We start from the raw sequence: 16,548 nt of genomic DNA, 5'->3' as shown, positions 1-16,548 counted from the left end.
GGAAATACTAGGCCGGGATCTACTCACCGGGTCACCGGGCCGGGCAGGGCCGGGCTCTAGTCACTGGGTCACCGGGCCGGGCCGGGCCGCATAAAAATATGAAGGTCCGGGCCCGGGTCGGGCCGGGCCATTTTTCGATGCGCCGGGCCGGGTCGGGCCCGGAAAAGTCGGCCCGTGCAGTGCTCTACAAGGCACATCTACGTGAGCTGTTCCAACGACCCGACCACTTCGGTATTATACTCAACCCAGCCAAGTGTTAGTCTGGTGTTCCCGAACTCAATTTTCTTGGACATCGCGTAACACCTGAAGGCATTCGAACCCTAGACACGAAGGTGGACGTTATCCGCAAATTTCCTCAGCCCGCTACGAAACGAAAGCTCAGTGAGTTTCTCGGACTGATCAACTTCTACAGGGAATTCCTTCCGCACTGTGAATCCATCATTCACAGTTTGGAAGCTCTGCTCTCCTGTTCTACACCGTGTATTGCTCTCCACTGGATCCCTTCAGCATCCAAAGCTTTCGCAGACATCAAGGACGCCTATAGGCTCACACTTCGCTCCTCGTACACCCGTTCCTGACGACTCCACGTGCTTGATGGTGGGCACATATCACATGGGTGCTGTCCTACAGCAACAACCGAACTGCGTCAGGCAGCCCATTTTCTTCTTTTCTCAAAAACTGAAACCTGTACAAACACGGTACAGTACTTTCGAAAGAGAGCCTTTCGCCATCTAAGCGTTGTGCGACATTTTCAGCACTTTTGGTAAAAAGTACCGGAATTTTTTTCATATGCACGGACAACAAGCCACTAACTTTCGCCACTGCTTCCAGCTCGCCAGTCATTTACCACTGGGTAATACGCCATTGTCATTCTTTCTCGGAGTTCGTCCGCCAGCGTCATGCCAGCGCTAAAAATGAGCCTGCTGCAGACGCGCGCTCTCGCATTTGTATCGTAGACCTCACGCTCTCGTACGCTGCCATCCCAATCTTTGGACGACATAGCATCGGCACAAGGTCATGACGAAGACTTAATTGGCACTAAGGTCGGTCATCTTCCACTTCTTTTCGTTTCGAAGATGCTTGGCTTCCGGAAGCTTATCACTGCGAGGTGCGTCTGGTCCGCGTCCCAGAGGGAGCAATGCTCGCCTACGGATGTCCCGTGGAAAACCTTTTTTTTTCATTTCAATTCAATTTTCAATTTTTATTTCCTTGCGGTTGGGAGCAGCAAAAAGCCAACCTGAGGTGGAGATCCGGACGTCACAGGATATGACCATTTTGGGGAGTTGACGTGTATAGGATGTCCTGTGGAGCTCCGCGTGGCTGCAGTTTTGGTATGCTGTGGAAGTCCTGCTATGATCCTCAGAGGTCATAGCAGGGACATGTATGGGACTGTTAGAGCACAAGCACCCAGAGCTGTTTTAGCAGGATTATCAACCTTAACAAAGACGTATTAAAGCTTTTATCGCAATTTAATGTAACAGCATGCAGCATATGGAAAAACACCGTAGGAACTAAGAACAACGTATTTTAAACGCTACAAATGCGGATACGCATGCAGTGAAATGCAGTGTTCATTTTTAACGTTTTTCCAGGCTCACAAATTCTTCAAAGTACAAAAGTCGCTACTTACTTTATACAATATTAAATATCTGCACAGCATACTTGTGCAATTAAAAGGCGAATCCCCGCAAAAAAATACAGGCACTCGTCATGTATGACAGTCAAGATCAGTGCACATTTGTGCATTACAAAATAAATAAAAGCTCAATATATCACAGTCAAGATAGTGAACCGCACACTTTGCAGCTTCTGGAGTTTTGAGCAAAATTCTTAACAATACAAAAACGGCCACTCATAACATCACAGTCAAGATATGTGCAGGGCATTTGTGCACTGAAAAAAACGAAAACAAAAAGTACAACTTATGAGTTTAGGACTTCCAAAAATGTTTCGCAGTACAAAACTATGTGCACATTATATCACAGTCAAGAGGTATGCACGTCATTCTCGTGCCATTAAAAAGTAAAATGACAGTACAGTCTAAACACTTGGCAGTTCTAAAATTATTTGCACTACAAGAGTCACAGAAAGTTAAGCAAAAGGTATAAGTAATAGGCACAGAAATGAGTATCACAAATATAGCCATATTTATACAAAACTTAAAACTTTTACATGTGTTACCTGCTATAAAAGTCAGATCTAATGACCACGTAGCCCGTTGCTACTGCAAACAATTTATATTTGGCTAACGTGTTCATTTAGCAAAGTTAAACTGCTCTTACAAGCAGACTATTAACGTAGACAGGAAAAACGCATATTCACCCTTTTTAGAGAAAGACACACGAACGGTTTGTCTTTTACAAATAAGCAGGCAAGCTACACAGGCACTATGGATGTCGGTTTTGTATTTAATATACAGGACAGTCCTCAACGTGATAAATATTCACAATAAAAATAAAGGCAATGAAAAGATATGCGGTCAAAAGTTTTTTCTCCCAAGAACTCTTCCCATGTGTTGAAAGATGGTGAAATATGCACATGAAATAGGCACTTGAGGCTTTGAGGCTTGTTCCAGCCTCAGAACATCAATTGTCTCATCTTCCCATGTGCTTGTAAGTTTGATTTAATTTTAATGAATGCAAATTGAATTTCTTAAACTGAACTTCAAAATTTACCAAGCCAAATTATCTTTCTTTTTATATGGAAATAGAGTTGACTCTGAATTCTGTCCCGTAATGCAACAGCAATAGCTGAAATAAATTCGCCTGAAACTGGTAGAAATAAGCCTTCAGCACCACCCACTTTTTAGCATGACGAAGTCAAGACTTGACAACCTTTTCGATGTTTGCTAGGTGTGGTAGTTCATTTCACCTTAGTTTAAGTACATCACATGGGCTCGGTAAGTCGTAACGCGGTCGTCATCACACCTTTGCAAGTTGTCAACAATACGAGGCTTTACGTGTAAAACTGCGCCTTTGCCTGCGAGATTCTCGGATAAAAATAATTACCGTGATCGAAAAACATCCAAAACGTCGTCCAGAAACAACAACCGCATTGTTTACAAACGGTTTGACCGCCGGTCACCGGTTGCTGCCATCTTTAGGGTCACGTGTGCCTTGACACCGAAAAAAACACGGATTGCTCTCGATCCAGAGTACCGGTCGCCCCGGAAAGCACGCAAATCTCTCACTTGAAATGCACAGCTACTGCACAGATTCGCATGCCTGCTGGGGCCACGAGTGCTCGAATTGAGTGGCTGTCCAGACACACACTACGATTACATGTTGCAGATATATGAGTATTTACTCCAGCCTTTTTAACTTTCCAGAAACGTTAATTATCGTGTGCTATTAGGAACATCTCAAATACTCTGCTGGTCACACGATTCCAGACGTCCACAAGGCAATCAAACAAGCGACCAACCAAACAGCAGGTGTGATGCATTTTATGTAACATTGTAATTCCTCAGCTGCGATCATTTAGTTCCGTTATATTGTTGCTCAACATGTACATCAGAATATGTGTAATATTTGACTACAAACGAAGTGCACTTTTGTGGTGCATTTTTGACTTGGACCTGCCTTTGTTGGGAACAGCGATCCTGCATAGAGCCACCGGTTACTTGCCAGTTGGGCTGGTATCAGCTATGCTGTGTTATCGTACAGAGACCACTTCAACCGGTTCCTTCTCAGCAGTCAGGTTTGCAGCTGGTCCCAGTTTCAACTGGTACCACTTGTGACTGGGACTGGTTACAGAACCAGTTGGGCCAACTTGTACGACTTGATGGAACTTGTCCCTGTTCGATAACCGTTCAACTAGTGCCAGTTGAAAAAAAAAGTTCGCCTGGGATACAAGGCGCCGTATGGGATGAGTGATGCTAGCGAAAGTGGACATCCAATTAAACGCAAAGGGGTGCTGATATACGGAATTGTCCTCGTGAGGCCGGATCCCTTGTAATACAGGCTTCCACCACTAGGTGAGGTTTTATGAACTGTTTTGCATCAGTGCACAAGATGGCGTTGTTGTGCAACGCTGCGTTCGGCTTCAGTGAATTCTATTGTTAGGCCCCTTCAATGCGTTTGCCTATTTCGCGATGGCTGATTTGCACGAACAACGTGCGGCAGTGAAATTTTGTTTCCTGTTGGGCAAAAACGCATCAGAAACGGCAGTTATGCGACAGACGGTTTACAAGGAGGCTGCTTTGAGCAAAACACAAGTGTAGGAATTGATTTCTCGATTTAAACGAAGCGAAATGTCGATTGACGATCAACCTCGTTCCAGACGGACTTCGACCAGCCACACTGAATTAAATGTCGACAGAATTCGTCAAGCCCTCTTGCAAGACCGCAGTCGGACCATTGATGAGCTTGTGGAGTTGGCAGGGATGTTGTAGAGCTCATGTCAGCGAATTTTATCGAACGATTTGCACGTGAAACGAGCTGCAGCGAAATTTGGCCTCGACTGCTCACGTCCGAACAGAGAGAGCTGAACATGGTTGCGTGCCGTGCGTTAAAGGACCAGTTGGAGACGGACTACGACTTTCTTTCTAAAATTATAACAGGAGACGAATCTTGGTGCTACAGTTACGAACCCGAAACGAAACAGCATTCTAGTCAATGAAAAACAGCCAGTTCACCACGTCCCAAGAATGCACGACCAGTGAAGTCGCACGTCAGGACAATGGCAATCTGTTTCTTTGATGTGAGGGGCTTCTGGGGCTTCTTGGAATTTGTTCCGCCGAGTGAAACGGTCAACCAAAGCTCTTATTTGGATGTTTTAAGAAGGTTGCGCCAGAATCTACGGAAGAAGCATCCCCAGCTGTGGCATTCAGATGACCTGGATCTTTCACCATGACAACGCACCTGCCCTACACCACGCTGATGTGATCAGCAGTTTTTTACCAAAATGGAATGACCCCTGTGCACGACCCTGCTACTCATCTGATCTCGCCCCCTGATGACCTTTTTCAGTATCCTCCTGATGAAGAAATTCTTCAAAAGGGAAACATTTTGCCCGATGCTGAAGAATTGAAACAGAAAACGGCACAATGCCACTAAAAAGCATCACGTCGACGAGTTCCAAAACTGTTTTGAGCAGTGGAAAAAACGTCTGGACAGGTGCATTGCATCAAAGGGTGGCATCAATCACTTTGAAGGTGTTTGAAGTTAGAGCATGCAACAATAAAAACACAATTTTTTAGGAAATAATTCCGGTTTATTTTGGGTCCCCCTCGTACATGTGCCTGGAGGCACAGTAGGCCAAAATGAGAGCAGATGAGCAAAAAGTGTTCGGTTGCTTCATTCTGGCCGCAGTGGGAGAAAACAGGTGATAAAAAGCGTTCAGCGCGGTGAAGATAAAAATTTACGGGCAGCGCCAGCTATCAGGCGCTACCCGTGGCATGGAGCTCGCGTCACCTAGACTTATTCCCGGTGCAGTTCTCAAAATTCGACGGAATGGTACTTTTTCCCCTTCTTGCTGTTCTTTTTTTTTTTTTTTCATAATGTTACCAAGAGAAGGCATTGTTTACTATGGCAATTTACAATTTCACACACAAAAGGGCGTAGACCTCTCATTGTTGAATGCAGAAAGTATGAGGCATTATGCATGAAGAATTATTCAGAATTACATATACGGTGTAATTACGGACCGTGAATGGTGGCCGTGAACCGTTGGGGGAGACACCAGCACACCGTTGAAATTGACAAGGAAGAAAAAAAGGCTCGTTCCCTTCTTTTGCTGCGGACTCTTGGCTGCGACACACCAAGCATTACTGTGAGTACTCTTCTGTGAATTTCGTAGTTTGCAAGAGCGAACCGTCACTCCGAACGATGTCAATTTCGTACGAGATTTGTTTTGACGCCTTACCAATGTGGATATTATGTAAGCGTTCAAACGTGAGGAGATTAGAACGAATGGTCTCGTGTGCAGATTGATTCTGAGCGTGTTAAGATGTTCTCCTCTTCCAACGTATCGTAGTCACGATACGATACCGTACGGTTGCTTGCAAGCACTTTATACGGGCTTAAACTTTTTAATCGGTGATGCTGTGGAATAAATCGGGACAGCAGGTTTCAATGCCAGTCGTGCGTATCTTTGTCACTTTAGTGTACATTGGTACAAGAACCTGTGGGCTAAGCCCCGGATATCGGGTCAACTTGTGTGTTCCGCTCGTTTGCGTTCGTTATGAGCGGCAAAATCGCAACGCAGCCTTTGGAATCTGCAGACTGTGGCGTTTCACGACGTTTCAGAACGCGCCAACGATAACAATTTATACGTGTTAGCTCAGCCCTATTTTTCTGGGGCTTGCTCTATTTCCTTCTGTTTGGAGCACAGCCGTTCTTTGCCATTACTTGTTGTAAAGGAGAAGTGTACCTGGTCTTGTGGCACTTTGTTTTGGCTCACGTTAATTGTCACAAAAACGCTTATGCCCAGGCGTTCCATAGATTAGTGGCATGTTTCAATGCAATGGGAACGTCCTGCGCAATGGTTGTTATTCAGCGTTATGCATTTTTAGCGTATTTTTGTTTTCGATTATGTTGTTGGCCAACATAACTGCATAGCTGCCACACGCACGGGAATGCGCCAGTTTCCAGCTGTTACATGCTCACATGTGTCATGCTGTGTCATGTTGCGGAATCTCAGTAACAAGAATTGGCTCACTCTTAGCAACGACTTCGGCCACATGACACGCCCTTACGTAAGCGGCCCGTCTCAACTGGCATCACTCTTCACCTTATTTGCTGAAAACGGGAGATGTACGTCATATTTGTAGCATTATGCAGTTCATAATTCCCACAAAATGGCGGTACGATCCCCTATTCATCAAATCAAGGGACAGAACGTTCTCATTTCGGGATGACGGTTGGCTAAGAGCGTGCAATGTGGTGAAGTTTATTTTGGTGGTGGTGTAATTCCCCATCCATGATCATAAAATACAGTTCTTGTTGCTGTTGTTGAACCAGAGGGTAACTGTGCGCTACCTGAGCAGGAGTTTACCTCATAGCAAATTCTCATCACCACTGAACTCACCGCACCATCCACCTCACAGTACTGTAGGGTTACTGCTTCCGATTCGAAGAGCGAAGTGGGCGTACGCCCTTTTGTAGCAATGTGAATATACCTCGATTGCTAGAAGCATACGCCCTTCTCTCCCTTCAAATCAGAAGCGTCACCCTATCATTCGTGGTAGTGTTCGGCGCACACCGTGCAATGAGGTGAAGCTCAGTTTTGGAAGTGTAGGAATGATTGACTCTGAGCATGCATTGCGGTTCTGTTTTATACCTGGTTCGCACTTTCAATACGACATGAAGTAGGTCAGTAGGTAGCCATTAGCGCGCCCTCCGCAGCTTTTCCCTGTGAATGTTGAATGGTCTCATTGGACTGTTCTCAAATAAACATACAATCGTAATAGAAAGGCTAGAAAAAAAAGCTGAGAGAGAGGGAGAAAAGGAGTTGTACGGACGCAAGACCCTCTCTCAACGTCCAAGTCCGGGAGACGCCATGGTCGATATTCTGCCGGATTCGCCACAGCCTTTCCCACGACCTCCTAAATTGTAACGACCATGTCATTTGTACCCCTTCCCAGCGCCGCATTTGGAAGCTAGCGGTGGCGGTACTCCTCGAGTCGGCCTCAATTTCAGCAATGCTTCGCACTTCTAGCGGTAGGTGTCCCATGGAAGAGCCTATTTCAGAAGTTGATTATCATCGTTCATTTCTAGGTGTTTTCATAGGAGACTATCGTCTGCTGCGCTTGCTGCACGTTCAAAATTCAAATTCCCATTGTGCAATCATGATGTAGATCTCGCGGGCCGACAAAGTAGAGCCCCTAGCGGATCGTGCGGACGGGCTTCTCATAGGGGTGCCGATTATGGCACGGTCGTTATAAAATCCAGTAGGTCGTGGTCTTTCCACGTGTGAAGGCACGTGGCGGTAGGCTCAATGATATTCAAATCAAAGGACTCTCTGCGGCTTCCACTGGGGCTCGTGCGTCATGGCCGTGTGCGGAAGTGTGTTTGTTTTGTCTGCCAACACTGTGCGCTTGGATCTGTAGGGAAACGGGTATCGTAGGGGTTTAAATCTTATGCTGCGGCATGAAAAAACGGCGCACGGAACTCATAGGAGACACTGTTCGTAACACGCTAGGCCTGCCATGAAGAGTTTATCTATTCTTTCTGCCTCGATAATCTCTCGAGCGGTCTTGTTGACAGATCTTGCTAGCACTTTGCTTCCTCGCAGTGCAGCGGATGGAAAGGAGCTTCGGTACCTTCCGAAGAGAATTTCTCACTCTAATTTGTTTTCCTTTTTTTTTCTTTTGCTGTTGTTGATCTTTTATATTTTCCTCTTCCTTTTTATTGAGCACTGTTCATTGTCCGTTGGGGAAAAAACGAACCGCTAGACATCATAGCGGCAGCTTATCAAGACAAATGGACAGTAATCAGTGAAACAGAATGTACCGTATTTTCACGCGTTATTAGCCGCACCGCAGATAAGCCGCGGGTAATACGACGCGACTGCTTTGTGCGCTAAACCAGTGATGCACAATCTAAAATCAATAGAGACGCTCAACGTTTCGTCGACGCCGTACTCCCTGCCAGCCGCCATGTTCCCGTACTGGTCCGCGAAGTCGACGACTTTTAGTTTGAAGCCGCTGTCGTAGCTGTGCCTTCGCGTTAGAGCCATGCCGCACCTCTAACTGCCGTGCCCACGAATGCTGCTGCTCTGGTCAAATGATAACTGATGCTTAGCTGACCACGTTTTATCCCGATGTCAGGTGTATTGAACCCTTTCCCGTGGGTCTGCCGACAGAGGCGACCGTAGGGAAGGCCATAAACCCTGTCCTCATTCCGGTGTCGGCATGATGTATAAAATTTGAGGTCAGTTCTATAGTGTTTACTAAGATCGGATTGTGCACATGTTGCGTGTTTTTCGTCGATTGACGGGTTAGTGGTGTTCCAGGAGACATGAATCACTGTCCACCCCTTCTGTTAAAGCTGCGTGGGGGATGTATTCGAAGGTCAGTCCACTCGAATGTGGACCGCCGCTGTTCGGTATTGTTCGTGCACTGGCAGGGCGGTCCTGTTCCGAAAAACATGAGGCACTGTCGGCCCTTTCGTTAATCCGGGGTATGGGGAAAGAACCAGGGAAAACTAGTCACCAGATAAGCCGCACCCGCGGATAAGCCGCAGAGCGTCCGTGACAAAAAAATCGCTATAAGCCGCGGGTAATACGCGTGAAAATACGGTACTCGTCTCTGACAAAAACAAATGGGGTACAGTAAAAAGGAAATCTAGAGGTTGTCGCTTATGTGCTATCACACTGTTCTAAATTGTCCTTAAAGATGGCCTGTGGACATTCTGATTATACTATGGGGACGCGGTATAGTGCTAAACTGACACATTGAGGACAATTTGAGAATCAGATTTGACCCTCCTGAGCCCAAGGATGACAATGTGTTCTTGGGGTGGTAGCGATAAAATATACCGACGAACCCGTGCCCAGGCGTCTAGTCAAGGTTAAGGACTGGATGCCGATCGCTCGCGTTAGAAATAAAAAATGGCTCCATATGTGTCTCATTTCCTGCGTGATCTAGGGTGCCTACATCAGCGTGTTCCGTCTTAGGGTGGTGTCAATCTTTGACACACCACATGATGCCGCCGGCCACCTTGGTCCTCATTCCCTAGACGGCGTGGTATTGCGAGCATACTCTCTTACTCTTAGAAACCAACTAACTTCACCGTATACCACGCTCTCAGTCAACCACAATCTCGTTATCTGCCCTGATTTGTTAAAACGAGAGGTGTACGCCTTTTTTTGGTGACACTTATGCCGCACATAATCAAAAACAAAACGACTACACGCTTCCCATTTTCGACAAATAGGAGAAGGCAATGATGGTTGGCTAGCAGCGTGCCATGCGGTGAATTTCATCTCGGCAATACCCTTGACGATTCTGACAAAGCAGGGGACCAACATGGCGGCCGCCTGAGGGACATCGGCTGGAGGTATCACCGCGCTGAAGTCGGATGTATGTAGGCTCCCTTGCCGTTATCGCGTTGTTATCACCGTTCCTCCAAATTCCGTTTGGTGCGTTCGCTAGGATCACATTCTACACTCTTAAAAATGAACTCACTGCATAGCACATTCCTAGCCAACTATCATCCTGATTTGTTGAGAACGGGAGGCGTGCGCATTTCGTGACACTTATTCAGAATTGTCCAAAACTGCGTACGCCCCGAGCTTTCCACGGATCAAAAATGATGAGGTATCGGTCTGTACAACAGTGGGCCTTAAAGGACTATGAAATTTCCCGAACCCTCATAGTTTTTTTTCTTTTTTGCTGGAAACTATTCTTGCCGTCGAGAAACTAATATGCCAGAATTTTTCCGGGTGAAATCGCTCCATTCTGTGAGAAGCGCGCGCTTGAAGTGTCTCTTCTGCGTTCCTCCTCTCCCGCGCTAATTCTCTGCTGATCGAATAGTTTGTACAGACTCTTTTTTTGGCCCCCGTTACGTCACCGGCATCGCGTAATGCCCAAGTTAGCGGCGTTGCGTTGGCGCCTGCTCGTCCCCAAGAACACACGCGGTCCTCAGGATGTCTCCAACATGTCATCGTGTCTTCGGCCTTCGCGGTTATCCAACGTCCTGAGGATAACACTCTCGGACTGTCCGTGAAGAGTCATTCAGGTACGTCCTGTACCCGTCCCTGTGGGTAGCCTGCCAAGTTAGCGGCGTTGCGTTGGCGCCTGCTCGTCCCCAAGAACACACGCGGTCCTCAGGAGTCTCCACAGTGTCATCGTGTCTTCGTCCTTCGCGGTTATCCCCATAAAGTCCTGAGGATAACACTCTCGGACTGTCCGTGAAGAGTCATTAGGTACGTCATGTGCCCGTCCCTGTGGGTAGCTGCGGGACGAGAAATATTACTTTTAGTTTACTGCTCAGACTCCATAAAACATTTGTTTTTGGGCCGATCCTGGGACCTGACTGACTTCTTTCTGAAATAAAGGGTGTCCACCGTAAAATTCTCTGCTCCAAAAAGGATGACTGTCTATGATACCTGGAGCATTTCTCGTGGAATGGAGGAGCCGCGATTCTGTCGCACAGCTCTTGATTTTCTGGGAGGACCAGTTTGATGACTTCCTGAGGATGTCATTCAGTCAATCAGGAGTCAGTCTCGGGGTTTTACATTATGCATCATATTCACCAGCCTCGCTTGCTTCCTAGCATTTTTTCATATCTTAACTTATTCAGGTATAAACAAGAAAATGGCCCGTCAATATATGATAGGATAACCTGATATGATTGTGCATATGATAAGGTAAACACTGAAATCAAATCACAAAATTAAAGAGACTTGTGAACAGCCGAATGTGAGGCAAGATAATGCTTTCCATTCCGGCGATCCGATTGCTTCCCTGGCATCAAAAGCTGTCCGTCTCGTCACTGAGAAACATATGACACTAGATGCTCCGCGGATATTGACGTGAATTAGGGCAACCAACCATCCAACATTGTCTCGGTATGTCGGCGAAACCCACAGGATGCTACTGCGACAGACTGCGACCACCGCGCGGAAGCTGGCGTCATGGACCAGATGACCGCAACGCATATGCATGATCCTACGGCGCATGCTCCTGGCGGGACCACGACACGTCACGATGACGTGTCGCGCGCCCGATCGTAGTCGCGTCAAGTTAGGGCCGGGTCCCATAGCTTTATGCGAGCAGCAGCAGCAAAGCAGCAGCGGTGCGGCAGCAGCAACACGGCAACATGGCAGCAGAGCAGCTTTCTGCTGCCGCTGCTCTGCTGCTGGAGGCGTCCCATAGCTTCGTTTTGAATTAGCGGCAGCAGCGGCTTAGGAAACACAAAGCGTGTTGGCAACTGTGGCATTGTTTACATTTCGCACATTCCGAAGGCGTACGCAGCGGCTAAGCCTTTTAGTGCACACACCTAGGAACGCAATCCTAGGTGAAAGGCGTTTGTGTGAGAGATATATTGTGGATTTGGAGCTCATAAGTGAACTTCGAGATGAGTGTGGTGGTGGTCTGAGCCTCGTATTACCTGATTGACTCTTCGTTGATGTGTAGTCAGTTTCATGACATTCAAACGTAGGTTCGTCCTCCTGCTGTGCAGAACCGTCCTTGCTGTGTTGTGTGGAGATTCTTCTACGGGATTTTGTCGTATAAATATTGCCTCGTTACTATAGTATTCGATATTTTGACTTACGGTGACTGTCAAATGCGTACGTTGCTATTAGTGAAATAAAATTGTCTAACGAAAACAAAGGCCCCTTCTGCTAGTATTCGCTGCTTTCTGCCTGTTTTCACAAGGAATGGGTTCATTATCTATCTCTGTCGAACCTTTTTTTGTTGTCTGAACGTTGTCTATCTCCATCTAACCCTTTCCAAGGGTCAGTTTCATTTACAACCACCTAGCAAGGTCTTAGAATACCGACCACAAGAAATTTGTTCGGTTTGGTTTTCACGCGGCATGGACGTGAAAGTAATTTGCTTGTACGTTATCAGGTCACGGGCTTTGAAGTACTTTCCAGAAAACAAGCGAACATGTAGCTACAACTGGTACACAACATATGTATCACGTAGGTTCGGTCGAACACTTTATTGAACTTATGAACTGAATTATGTCCTGAATGCGCACTTCACGCAGTCCCGATGATTGAACACTCGCTCCAAACTACTGGCAATCACAAGCGTATCCAGATCTTCAGAATCAAATTACGGAACAAAAGGAAACAAACCTTCTGCCGTCACTCACCGCCCTGCTAACCCTAAACACCGTCGAACGAAAACAATACCAACCAGCCTCCTGATTGGCTTTCGAGACCGGCTGCTCAGGCTGCAGAGCAACAGGGCAGCACAGCAACCAAAAATTCGGATACGAGAGCAGCAGGGAATTTCTGCTGCTCTCGCCCAGTGCTATGGGACCCCCTCGTGTCGCTGCAGCTCTGCTGCTCCGCTGCTGTTGCTCTGCTGCTGCTCAAATCGAGGCTATGGGACCCCGCCTTTACTCACGGCGCACGGTGTCTTCGCGCGGCAGCTCGACACGGCGTGGCGCCAGCTGTACTCCCTTCGCGGCTCCGTTTAAATTCGCTCCCGAGAAAACTCCTCGCATGACGAAGGTAAAAGTTTGGTTCTAGACTCGGAAAAGTGTTTTCTTTCTGATGAAAACGAGAAAAATATCATTTTATAATCGTGCTGTGTGGTTTGGTTTTGTGTTCGTTGATCCGGGTGTCAAATGCACCTCCGGATTGTGCCACATCGGATCAAATGATAAGGTTACTTGTATTTTACAGACGCTCGTGACAACTCCACGTTCTTGAATCATGACCACAAATCCCGACCAGGTGAGTTGCCTCACAACAATATTGCCGACGGAAGACTTATACGAGTAGTTCCACGATACTGTTGTGAAGTATCGATTTATCCAAAATCGCAAGCATCGGACGGTTCCAAAGTCTTTTATGTACCACATGTATCCAAAGCTGTCGTAGGTTATCCAGGTGGGAAAGGGAGACGTGTACACGCGCGCTTTGGAGAAAATCAACCCTACAGTGCCAACAAGATGGGTGTCGAAGCACCCTGCTGTTGGGCAAAGTTTGATGGTCTGGTATCGTCTAGGGGTTCCTATCACATCATTGCAATCTTCTTTCGACATTATCCCCACTCCACTCACCAACTACAGGTGTTAGATGAGGCGATAAGATATAATTAGAGTTGTGCTTCCGAGTGTAGTCCTACGCGGGTCAGAATTATCTAACCTGCGCTTTGCCAATTCTACCTTTTCCTGAAGGAAAGCACTCGAAAATTCGCAGTGTAACCACATTGGTAAAGTAGTGCCGACGAAATTCTCACATTTTATTTTTATTTTCTGCGATGACAGTGCCACTCCTTTTCTATTGATGCGAAATTCACTGTTGCGCGTGAAAAGAAGGCGAGTTCCGCAACACTTGAAGTCACAGGAAATATTACTTAATGATTTCTTTAAACTGTGTAACATTCCACTGCGTAACAGAAACAAAAAAGACGAATGAAAAAAAAAAAACGAAACACTGAACACCGAGGCTGAGTGCTTGTCACATTGTACAATGTGCATTGTGCATTGTGCAATGGTACACACGGCCTGAGAAAGCACAGAGCATCGAGGGTAGTGTCATTCACTTCGGAGTGAACTTTTGTGAAAATACTGGCTGCCAAACTGAAGGTCCGTTCAGCTTCTGCGCTAGACGAAATGACACTCAGATATATCTGTACCTATCACGTAGGCAGCAGTCCTCTGCCTCCGCCAGTCATAAAAAGTGCTATTTCCTTACTAAGTGGTGAGTCTCTGCCTGATGGCCTGCAGGTGTTTTACTTTTCAGTCATATTCGCTGTCACGAAAATCCCGGGATTTTCCGGAAGAAATGTCGGGACGTAAAAAATTGTCCGGGATCCAGGGATATCCCGATTGGCAACCCTAGATATAATGCGACAGTGACATCAGGTAGAGAATTCAAGGAACCCGTAAAAGAATGTTTTGGATGATGGGTGATTCAGGACTAGAGTGGTTGATATTCCATCAGCGTGCTCTTCTGGGCTTCGTACCTATACAGAGCAGGCCAGTTCGTCAACGAGTCATCCAACTTGTCATTACATACAACGATGGTATGACGAAAACGACACAGCCCGCATGCATCGGATTGTGCGCCCTTGACGAGAAGCCCCAGTTGGACAAACATACCGACAAAGCAGTGAGAAGAAACGAAGAGTTTCGTAAAGATCTTTATCCACTGGGAACATAGTAGCTTTTGTTTCAGGTTCCCGCCAGTCCCCCAGGCAGTATGAAACGTAAAATGTGCACATGCATGTGACATGGATGAGACTCCTGCAGATGATGGCTGCCACCATTGGATTAGCATCATCCGATAGCTTTACATGGTCTTTCACATGATATAAAGTGGCTGGGTTCAAGCGCATATTTTGTCCGCCTAGTATCGCAAAACCACTAGTGGTACGCGAAAATTTTGCACGTTCTTAATTATTTCTTAAACTGGGAGAGATCTGAATTATGCCCGTACTTTGCACTGCTGGTAAGGTACCTGTAACGTTGCGAGCGCTACCGTGTAACGACGGACCCTCAAGCAAGACGCTCACACTTGGTGTTCGTTTCCAGGAAGGATGTGTAGAGTCCCCTTAACCTCCCCTTTTTCCGTTTATTTTTTCCCATGACACATCGTCTTCGTCACAATACGTTTTATTGAGACGCAGGGCTACCTTTCCGTGGAGCGATTTTTCCACACAAAGGCGCTCCTGGTATGTTTACGAGCGCGTTTTGCTTTGCGTAGTCTTTGCTTGGTAATTTATTGCCCAAATGTTGCATTGTGTACTTATTTTGCACTTATGGCACGTATGTTTATTTTTTCCTTTGGAGATGCAGGGCATGACTTTCGTGGGCGCCTTGAACTTGCTATTACGCACTTTCATGCAGAAAGTTACAATACCTGAGAATACAAATTTGTTACCGCGTGGTTGCAGCAGTCTCTTAGATTGGGCGCATTAAGTGATAGTTCCGAAGCTGTGCACGCTATCTTTAATGAGTTTTATGCCCCGTAGCGTTATTTTTGAACCACGAGGAGTACTACAAAGCCCGTAAGACCGCTGTGATGACAGTATGTTGCTGCTCCCAAGTATCCAGACAACACGGTGATATCCAGTGGACATCCAGTGGATATCAATGGCATGCACTCCTAGAGTATTGTTGAAGAGCAGGCGTTCAGGAGTCTTTTGAACTGCGTTGTTCCCGAATATGTTGTGCTGGCACGTACGATCCATTGTGCCTGAAATGTTTGAGAAAGCTAAACAGAGCGTTGAGTGCGAACTGCGTTCTATCTTTGAAGAATCTCCATGCAGCTATGCCACTGGCTGGATAGATGGCTGGACCTCAAGAGCAGGAGACAGTTTCCCTAACGCTTCATGTACTACGAGAAGACATCACGCTACGGAATTTCGTGATAGCGTGCCGACACATGAAGGCTGAGCACTCGGCAAAGAACTTTACTCGAAACCGTCATCGAAGAATGGCACATTCCCGCGTCTCTTCCTGGCTACGTTGTCACGGACAAAGCGCGCAATTCCGTTGCCGCTGTCACCTGTACGAGGTGGACGAGCGTAGCACACTTTGCGCACATGTTACAATTTTGTGTGCATGATGCGAAGAACAGCACACCTGGGTTTCAAGACATTTGCTCAAAGGCAAGGGCAATTGTTGGGTACTATAAGTTCCTAAGTTCCCATCCATACTTCCTGCACTCTTTTACAGCTGCTGCAAGTGGATTTTCCGTTTCATTTCTGAGTACATCCGGGAATGCATATTTGAGGTGCATGCTCTGTTTAAGGTTCCCAAAATATCCATTCGGGCCATACAACCCAAAATATGAAGTGGGTGCAAAAAAGGATTGCCTACATTTCTGCCATTTTGGTTTTTTGAGAAAAGTAATAATTAAACAGTGCAAATTACAAACAAATTATGCAAACTACACTCATGCAAATTTCATGGA

At 46.5% G+C, this 16,548-nt stretch overlaps 1 long non-coding RNA gene across 1 annotated transcript in view; it reads left to right on the top strand.

The window, feature by feature from the left end:
- The first annotated feature begins 5,709 nt into the window (after nt 1-5,709).
- LOC135376717 (uncharacterized) overlaps nt 5,710-16,548 on the top strand; it is a 50,542-nt gene continuing 39,703 nt past the window's right edge. The window contains exons 1-2 of the long non-coding RNA XR_010417821.1: nt 5,710-5,772; nt 13,309-13,359. This is a non-coding gene — a long non-coding RNA (uncharacterized LOC135376717). The remainder of the gene's footprint in view (nt 5,773-13,308; nt 13,360-16,548) is intronic.

Source organism: Ornithodoros turicata, unplaced genomic scaffold, assembly GCF_037126465.1.
Source record: "Ornithodoros turicata isolate Travis unplaced genomic scaffold, ASM3712646v1 ctg00001253.1, whole genome shotgun sequence".
Classification (NCBI taxonomy): Eukaryota; Metazoa; Arthropoda; class Arachnida; order Ixodida; family Argasidae; genus Ornithodoros; species Ornithodoros turicata.
Note: the sequence above shows the minus strand (reverse complement) of the source record. Positions and strands in the feature narration are given on the sequence as shown.